Raw genomic sequence first — 9,935 nt, 5'->3', positions numbered from 1 at the left:
CAGGTTAGGAGCATCTACACCCTCTTGGCAGGGACGCCTGGAGGCTGGACTCCGTTGTGGTTGTATTTGGGGAGTGAGATTTTCATGGGAATGAAAATTGCCAACTGTTCTGTTGCAAAGAGAGACCATGGCCAGCCACCAGCTTCCCAGAGGAGTCACTGCCTGGCCACAGTCGCTTCTCATCCGTCGGTGGGATCCTTGTCTGATGGCTTCCCTCATCAAAAGAGGCAAGACTTGGAATGCTTGCAGTAGATCAAGCAAGGCAATTTTGGCTCTGGAAAGAAACCCAACCCAAACAGGATTAGAAAAGTTGAGTTTAGGACGTGGCTAGCTACAGTCGCTTGGTAAAACTCCAGTGATTTTTCACCAGCTTTAAAAGATTAATTCCTCATTCTGGAAAATACACGTTTTAAAAAATCCTTTGAAATAAGAACTCAATCTGCTGCTTGTATTTTATTCATGATACACGTGCAGACACACTGCAATGGAAAACTAAGAGAAAACCATAATGCTAGACTTAACAAAAGTGCTGTCAAAATTAGCTTATTGATGGCTCTGTTACAAAGCCGAGTTATGACAAAACGTAGAAAAATGTGAAAATGATGAAATGGGGTTTGTGCAGGGCTCCCTGAGGGTGCCAGCAGAGGGCCCTGCACTAAACGTGCTGGCCCTGGATTAAGCAGAGTGATGAGCAAGCTCCATTTCACTAGAATAATCATAAACTGCCATCTTTGCTCCGAATAATCGCTCGCACTCATCAAGGGGAAGCTAATTTTGCACGGAATGAACTAGTGATTTGGGGGAGAAGTAAAACGGCGGAAATGGGACAGCATAATTGTGTTAGTGACACCGGGAATGTGCTGGAGCAGTCAGATAAACAGCTAATTATGGGTTGTCGAGGCTTTGGATGCTGCCGGCGGCTGGGTACCAGGGTGTCAAGCTGCGGCTGGCCCGTGCCGAGGCTTGCTCCACCTCAAACCTGACTTCTAAGAATTTCTCAGCACGACAGCTTCCAGCAGAGCAGAATTGCTGGGAGGCTGGGACAGCTTTCCTGCACGTAAGCAACGCTGCAGCCTTTGAGGATCAGCTGTCGCCGTCCTGGAGCGTGTGGTGCCCCAAACCCACCTTTGCGCTGCTCCTCCTGCCACCATCACTGCCCGGTGCCCACAGGCATGGTCCGGAACGATTAGAATTCACGGACGCAGTTCAGCAAAGAGACGACACCAGAATAAAGAATTCACGCTGCCTCTGCTGCAAACGGGACTTGGAGAAAACACTCAATGGACTGTCCCAGTGCTGGGTGTGACCGTGACTGAGGCAGCAGCTGGGGCTCACCCCTCTGCTGTCCCTATCCCATTCCATGCCCTTCGGGTTGATGTCCCGGTGTACCTTAAAGCAAGACAGAGAGGAACCTCTGTCTCGGAGCTTCCCTTTGAGTCTGGATGTGTGAGCCCCGTCCCAGGCAGGGAGGGAGTGAAGGGGCGAGCAGAGAAGACCTCTCCTGTGTTTGCCCAGGGGGTGGCCGAGGACGTAGCTGCCGCTTCGCTCCCCTCCTGCGGTACGCTCGAGCCGCTCTATCTCAGAGCCGCTCCGGCACTCGCAGAAATGCTGCCAGCGGTGATCGGCGCTGTCGGCAGGGCTTGGGCTGCTTTGCCAAGGGGAGGTGCTGGCTGGCGCCTGGGATAACGAGGGACATCTTTGGAGATGTCCCGGCCCGGCGGCTCCCAGGTCGGGACATCATCTGCCGACGAACGGTTCCCGCAGCGGGCAGAGAGGGACTTTTAGCCTCGGCGGGTCGCGGCACCGCTGCACCTTCGTTTACACCCAAAGGCAGCGCCGGGCACAACCGCTTCAAAGCCCGAGGGGGTGGTGACGGATCGCACCCGGCCCGGCGGGCACGGCGGCCGGGCACCGAGCCCGCGGCCGCTCCCGGCGCTGGCTCGGCCCCGGCGGAGCGCGGGGGGCGGCGGAGGGGTCCCCGCGGCCCCGGCAGCGCCGCCCCCGCTCCCGCCTCCCCGCGCTCGGAGGGCGGGGAGCGGGGCCGGCGCTGGCGGCGCCCAGAGAGCCCTTTGTGGGTGAAGCTGCGTTCCGCGGCGCTCCCCGCGCCGGAGCCCGAGGGGCCGCGCCGCCGCCGAGCAGCCCCGGTCCCGCGGCGTGCGGGCAGAGCCGCGGGCGGCATGCGGGGCCCCCGCTCCGCCCCCTCCGCCGCCGCCCGCCCGCCGAGCCGCCGCTCCAGAGCCCGGCCGGCGATGGGCAGCGCCGCCTGCTGAGCGCGGCGGGGCCGTGCCAGGCGCGGGGATGCGGCGGGCGGGCGGCCGGAGCGGGGCGCGCCCCGCGGGGCTCCCGGCGGCGCCCGGCCCCGCGGCCCCGCGCAGCGCCCGGCCCGCGGGCGGCGGAACGGGCTCGGCCGCCGCCGTCCTGCTGCTCGCCGTCACCGCGGCCGTCCTGCCGAGCGCCCGCCCGGAGCCGGGTAAGCAGCAGCTTCGGCGGGCGCGGGAGGAGCGCGGGGCCGGCGCCGCCCTGGCCGCGGCTCCGCGGGGCTTGCCCTGCGCCCGGCGGCATCGCCTGCTGCGGGGACAGCGGGAGGGACACGGCCACAGCGGGCAGCGTGCCCCGTGCCCGGCACCGACGGGAGCGGGGGACGGCCGGGCGCTTCTCTTTGTCTGCCGCATCCTTTTTTTTTTTTTTTTTTTTTTTTTTTTTTACTGCTGGCGGAACAGAGGCTGCTCTGTGGGCAGGGGATGCTCGGGTTTTGTGCCTTTCCTCGAGACGGCCGGCGCTGCCATCACCCGCGGGCTGCCTGCCTGGCTCATTTCCTATGGGACGGGATAGCTGGATTAAAGAAAGGGACGGGCAGAGGCTTTTGTTAAACCAGAGGATCAATTCCAGTGATTCTGTGTGCATGTGTGTGTGTGTGATGGGGAGGAGGGGAAGATAAGGAGGGGTTAGGAGAGGGCAAGCTCTGCTGAGATCTGAGCACTACATCTCAAATGCAGCTGAAAGCTCCGACAATTTCTGGGTTATATTGTGCCCATTTCGCTGGACTTTCGGGTCGGGCAGTGTCCTGTGCTCTCCAGACTTCTCGCAGCAGTGGATATACTCGGTGACCTCAATGCAGAAATGGTTACTGTTGCTGGCAGTTATTGTATGTGCCAGATAGAGATGCCAAATATAATTCTGAGGCTATGCTAAAAGAGGGTAAAATGGATATAGGGCTAGATTATTCCTATGGATTTAAGAAAGGACTAGGGAGGTGAGTTTTGAAGCCGTAACGTGTATGTTCCGTAACTGTATACAATCGATGTCAGTTTTACAGCCATAACACAATAAGGTTTGTCATCTGCGGGTTGTAGGTTGGTGGAACAGTGCCTCTTACTGCATTACTTGTGCTGGGCAGGTAAATACCACAGTCTGATTTACCTCTGTAAGACAAACAGACCCATCATCACAGGAATGGCTTATTTTTTTACCTTTGCCTGTCAAGTCAGTCTGGGTGTCACAGGAACTCTCGCACCACGCCTGAGTTGAGATGTGTTCCTTCACTTGGAGGTAGCCAGGCTCTCAGAGCTCAGTTGCCAAAGCTGAGGTATTTCTGACAATGCAACAAGACACCTCTTCGTGCTCCAGGATGAGATTGAAGAGCAGGATGAAAAGTGTTAATATTCTGTTTCTTCCTTTGTGCTCTGCAGGTATTTATGGCACAGCCATGATCTCATTTGGAAATGAAGAAATCCAATAGAGTTAAAATAAACATATTTGTAGGTATCTCATAGCCTTGGAAAAGAGAAAAAGAGGTGAGAAGCCACAACAGCACCGAGCCAAAGTGCATAATCACAGTGTACACAGCCCACAGAGTGGAAAATACTGTCACTGCTAGGCTTTGCCTGGGAATTTTACATTATTGGGTAGTTATGTGGAGATACTAAACATAATTTGTTTTACTTGATAGCTTTGGGCTTTACAGCTGAAATTGCAAATAAAACTTTACTACTCCTGTGCCATGTTGATCACAAGATATGATTGCTGAGGTGCATAAATTGGATGTCAATTAACCTTAAAAGCTCTACCTTCCAGAGGCATAGAGCACATGCAATGCTGCCTCCCACTGAAGTCAGGAGCAAAACGAGGCAGAGCCAAATTTTCAATCAAGAACGTAGTTTGTGTCTAAAAATGTTCATAAGGAGCAGTCTAGGCCTGGATTTCTTTTAAGCAAGTGTGCTTTTACTCATTTTGGTGATTACTGCAGGAATGTGTATGATCAATAGAGCTGATCTACTGCCACGCAGTCCAAGTGGTGGTACAGGATGCAGTAAACACTGGAAACGGCACTTGTCATGCACCATTTTTACTACAGCTTCCTCCACTGGGCAATATTTGCCTCTCTGGGTAAATTATATCTGTACAGATGCACACACTCGTGGATAAATGCTCCAGTCTTCTTTTGGGTTTGTGTGCAGCACCTGGCATCGCAGTGTACAAAGACAAAGCAGGGAACCAGGAGCATTTAGTACTGGTGAGTGCCCTGGGACACTTTCACCATGGACTACAGAGTGATTAGGTTTCAAGCATCAGATAAGAAGTTTTATTTGTAGTTTTACAAGTATTTTATGCTCCTTTAGCTGGGTAGGTGCCATACTGCCCAGTGACATGCAGAGCTAATAATGAATTTCCACAGTATGTCGCCCCCAGGACCACTGCTGGGGTTCAGGTTGAAAACAAAATTTTACACTGTCCACCATCGTCGGGATTACAGAATGGCCAGTGCAAAAATTAAGTCAAATTGAACATATCTGTCAAGAAAGAAAAAAGTAAAGCACCAGGAATCAAAGGAGGGGATGTGAGAGTTTGGGTTGACTCCTACCGTGCTCCAGCCAGGCAAAACTCGCTTGCGACTCACAGTTGTGAACTGTGGGCAAGCATTTCCTCTGGGAGGAGAGACTCCGTTTTGAGAGGCAGCTGTTGAAAGCTGATCTGGTGTTGGTGGAGCATCTCTCAGCCAGTCAATGCCTCTGTCACTATGGTTTGAGTAAAACAGAGGGAAAGGCACATGGCTCACGGTTGTGCTGCTCATAACATTAATCAGCTAATCAGAGGAACTGCAGTGGGGGGCCAGCAGAAATCAAGTTTTCAGATACAATAAAATATACCTTTTACGTTCTGAACCATCCTTTATATTTGCTTGTGTAGCCTGTTTGAATGATAAACTTGTCAGGGAAAGGTCTATTTCTCCCTGTGCTTCCTGAACACCAGCACGGTGAGATCTCACCTTAATTAACAATGATTTCACAAACAATAAGGACACCTCCAGCGCCGTGGCTGCTCCTCACAGCTGGAGCTCTGATTCAACAACTCGGAGAGTGCTCCGTGCCAGCTGCTAAATTGCCAGTGCCACCTCCCACAGCCCCTGGCTCCTGATGGATGGCAGCTCCTGAGCACTGACTCGGTGCCTCTCAGCTCCTGACGCTCCCCAAAAAGCAGCAGAATTGGTGCACCTAGAAGTGCCCAGGATGGTGTTCTCACTGCCAGGGGAGCTGCTGAGCACACGGGGCAGGAGTCCTTCCCTAGAGCCAGCTCTGCATTATGGAAAGGGGTGAGGATGTAGAAAAAGGCACCCTCCTTCTCCTGTGGTTGCTCTCCACAATTACCAGTCCAGCATTTTGGAAGATCGATAGTGTCAGATGGGTCGTGCAGCTCTTTCAATGTTCTGATCACCCCAACAGAGCAAAATGCCTGCAGACATCTCTGGTACCCCGTGAAAGAACAGAGAAAAGTTCCAGTCCTGCCCCGTTTTAGTCAAATCAAAACAGGGATCTACATCAAGGGCTGAAAGAAGGGGCTACCAGGAGCCCGCCAGAAGGTGCTGCTCTGGCAGGATTTGAGGTTTTGATGGCTATCCTTGGCACAGATCCTCCAGCCACGAGTTACCTTCTCCCACTGCCTTCCTGCATCTGAGCTGATGATAAATCATTGTCTGACAGTAAACAACGTGGTTTTAGTATCCACATAAATAGAGAATGCTCAAAATTCGTACATACTGAAACCGTTTGGGCGAAGCTGTTCTCTGTAGATTAAGACAAGCAAGGAGCTCAGAGCAGGTGGAGGGGTATCCATGATTTTCCTGTAGGGAATGCTGACTGGCTGTTTAAGGCCTATGGTAAAAGAACTTGTAAATCTTACTTTCTGACATGTTCACTCACCCAGCAGTGTATTGCATCCTCCTAGTCTTCACTGGGCTGTGTTTTAAAATCTTTCTCACTTGCTTGAGGTCAGACCAGTGAACAAGAGGAAGGGGACTGTGAGTAATTTTCTGTTTATGGTATTTTCTTAGTCATGTGGGAAAGTGGTTTCTGCTGCAGTAAATACTGATAATGTTTGCAGATGGATTTAGGCTTCAATGTCCAAACATGTCAACATGTCATTAAAAAAGAAATGAGCATTTTGATGGTTAGTTACTGTTCTCACTCCCTGCTGCTGAGTCCAGTGGAGGAACTATTGCAATTCCTGAACTGACCAGCAAGGTGGGATAGCACTGAGGGCCTTTGGACAGGGCATTTCTCAGCTCAAGCAGCACACAGAAAAACTCCCAGTGAGGGTAATTAATTAGATGTTAATAGATGTTAATCTAGAATATGCAATTAATGATACACAATATATTGTTATATACTAATATGTAATACCATATAACGTATAAACAATATGAATAATATATTTTAAAAATTATTACTTTCAAGAGGTATATACAGCACATAGAACAAAATGTAACGCACCTATTTCTACTTGATCTGGAGGTTGAATTAGAAGAAATACCTTTCTGCATTCTGGGAGCAGGAGGAAAGAAGGAAAAATGAAAGAACATTCAAAGATGAAAACAATAAAAACCCAGACCTATAGGACAGTGTCCATTTCCATGTTTTCTCCACCGTGCATTGCTGTAGTTAAGAAACTGCCGACAACACCTCGTCTTCATTTTAACACCTGTTAGCAACCTTTTTAGGGAAATGCTCCAGCTGATTCCTCCTGACTTTGAATGGGAAGAATACGTGGGAGAAATTACAGCAAAATCTGTGTAAGACTGTAAACACGTAGCGTAAGTCTGGGCCTCCGATTTTCAGGTATTATCATCAGGTTTGGTGAGTCAGCAGGGGAGCAGCTGTAGCTCTTCTGAAATTTTTCCCAAATTGCTCTGGTGTGTCTGCCTTTTCCTCGTTGTGGCTGGAAAGCCTCTGTGTGGACTGCAGAGGTTCTGGTTGCTCTCTAGGAAAGCCTTTGTGCAGCAGATACCCACTGGGGTGTGCTCTCCTCAGTGCTCCTGCAGATGGGTGGTGATGAAACCTTCCTGGAGGGAGCTGCTATAAATTGCAATCCATCGGTATCCCAGGTAATAAAAAAGCAGCAGAACTACCCTGCACCACGCCGCTGCTTAGTGATGTGATGATCTCACTGCAGTGTCTGCAGCTGAAAAGATGGGAAAAGTCTTTAAACAAATTGGTGCCCTGCGTTTGAGAGGTATGGATTTTGTAAATTAAACCTGGTGTAATCCCTAGCTAGGCTTAACACTGGATTGAGACATAAATGCATGTCATTCACAAGGCTAAGAGACTGATTTTTAACTGTTCTAAGACAAGAAAAAGGCTAGGCATTTAAATGCATGGAAATTAAAATGTCAAAAAAAACCCCCAGATTCCAAAGGAATGGAAAACAAAGATGTATTAGTTTTCTGTGGTATTTCTTAAACAATTAAATAACTGACACCAGCAGAATATTTTGGCAACCAATGTAAAAATGGTAAGAAAAGAGTTGAAATGTGGAAGTTTATCTGAGGAAGCAGTTTCTTACCAGATAATTGTTCTTTGTTTTGAAAATAACGAAAATGATTTAGCTTATGTGATGTTCTTTGTCACTCAAGTTCTGAAAAACTGATTTAAAAGAAACCATTACAGACTTGACGAGTTCTTCCTTTGTGTAGTTTTCCTTTAATCTGACGAGAAGCTTTGGCAGATGAATGTGTCAGTAGTGAAAAATTTGATTTCTATAGGGGTCATGGCTAATCAGGACAGTTTTCTGTCATTGTCATGATGAGAGGCCTTGAAACTGAAATTTTTAGGGGTGGTTTTCAAAAATTCTTAAAACTGATAGTTTTGGGTTTATTTAGCATATTCTGGTCTGGCCTTCCATGATACTCTAACTTCAGAAGTACTTCTGTGATCCTGTGCTCCTGGCTGAATGTTTTTAAGGGCTGCTTTAGGCTTGTAAAGCATTGTTGTAGCTTGTTCAGTATTCCCTGACAGGTTTGCCTGAATTTCCTGGTTCTCACCAGTTCTGAAAGTCTCAAACCCTGATGTGTGGTTTTTTTTGGTTGGTTGGTTGGTTTTTTGCTGAGTGTAGCTGCTGAATTAGATACACGTAGCAGTAGACTTGGAAAAAAACCCTGTCCACTCTTGGCTGTCAGTCCATAACCAGACAAGAGCTCTCATAGTGGATACTACAGGAATGTTTTCAAAGCTACAGCCTCCTGAATTTATCAGTATCTTTCCCTACGCAAGGTTTGGTATCTAAAATGTGTTCCTGTTTAGAAACAAATGTTTGACTTTATTGGACTGTTAGAGCTTGACCTCTAAATTGTTTACAGGTAGTGATCTCTTGCTAAATAAATAAGTGGGAGTGTTGATTAGACATTTTATGAGGTGTTCTCTGTGGCTCTCCTGCTATTAAAAAAAAGCATTATTTTCTATGTGTAATTTCTTTAGGCCATTGAAACACTTATAAAAAGATTATGAACTACTATCACAAAATTTACATGAAATTATTGAGTTGTTTTCAAAAGGAATTTCACCAGAGTGTCGCCTACCAAGAGCTCTTTGTGTTGTCCTGAGTGAAGTAAAACCTTTATGTTTTACTGAGAGTCCATGTGCAAAAGTGTTGTTTCCCAGCTTTTCCCAGCTGGGGTTACTCCTGCACATGGAGCTTTTCCTCCAGTAATCCCATACCCAAAAGAATAAATAAGTGCAAGCTGGGGAAGGGTACTGGTTGGCCATATGAAGGAGTAGAGAACACGGTGAAACTTCTCCTGGTAAAACATTTCCAGGTATTTCGGTCACAAAGGCCCCACTGGTGTCAAATTTGCCTTCTGAATAACGTGAGCCATAAGTTTTCTCTTTGTTTCAGTGACTGATGCACACGGGGCACAGCTGCTTTTGCGCTGTGATTGAGTCATGCCTTTTGCTTTGAGTTCTCACAGGGTTCCATCAAAGGTGTATTTCCCACGTCTTTCATTGTTCTTGTGACTCCCCTTTGGAGTGTTTTCAGTCTGAGGTCTCTCTGAAGCTGCAGCCTCCAAGCTGCTCTGGTGTTCCTGGTTCGTCAGCAGTGGCCATCAGCAGCAGTGTCGGATGCAATATAAGTTTTTGTTGTACTGCTAGTCTTGCCAAATATAAAAGTTAAATTAAGGTTAATTCTTGTTGTGGTTTGAAAACAAACCAAGTGAGAGGTTCTAAGTCAGAAATAAAATTTAATGAGAAGAAAAGGAAAATAAAATAAAATAAAATAAATACAAAAAGAAAAACCACTGACAGAGTCATAATACAACCTGATCAGGGTGATGGAAGCAGTCCAGACAAGGTGATCTTCCTGAAGTAGTGATCTCATGGAAAGGTCTGGGAGCTCCAGTCCTCTGGGAATCCAGTGGGTGAGGACTGCTTCTACTATCCCAAATCCCATCTTATATCCAGGTGAGAATGCTTGGCTCCTCCCCATCTCACAATGGGATGATGAGTCATCCAGGAGGTCCTTGATGGCCCATTAGAGAGAGAGCTCCCGGAGGGAGTTATCTATGAGTCCTGCACAAGGCATTGATGGGCCATTAACTAAAGATGGTGATAGAATACATCCTAAACTTCAAGCCAGGACACTTCTGTCCATTGATCTGATTATTCATC

This window comes from Sylvia atricapilla, chromosome 6 (assembly GCF_009819655.1).
Source record: "Sylvia atricapilla isolate bSylAtr1 chromosome 6, bSylAtr1.pri, whole genome shotgun sequence".
In the NCBI taxonomy this organism is placed as follows: Eukaryota; Metazoa; Chordata; class Aves; order Passeriformes; family Sylviidae; genus Sylvia; species Sylvia atricapilla.
The sequence above is the reverse complement of the archived record's forward strand: the minus strand, read 5'-3'. Positions refer to the sequence as shown.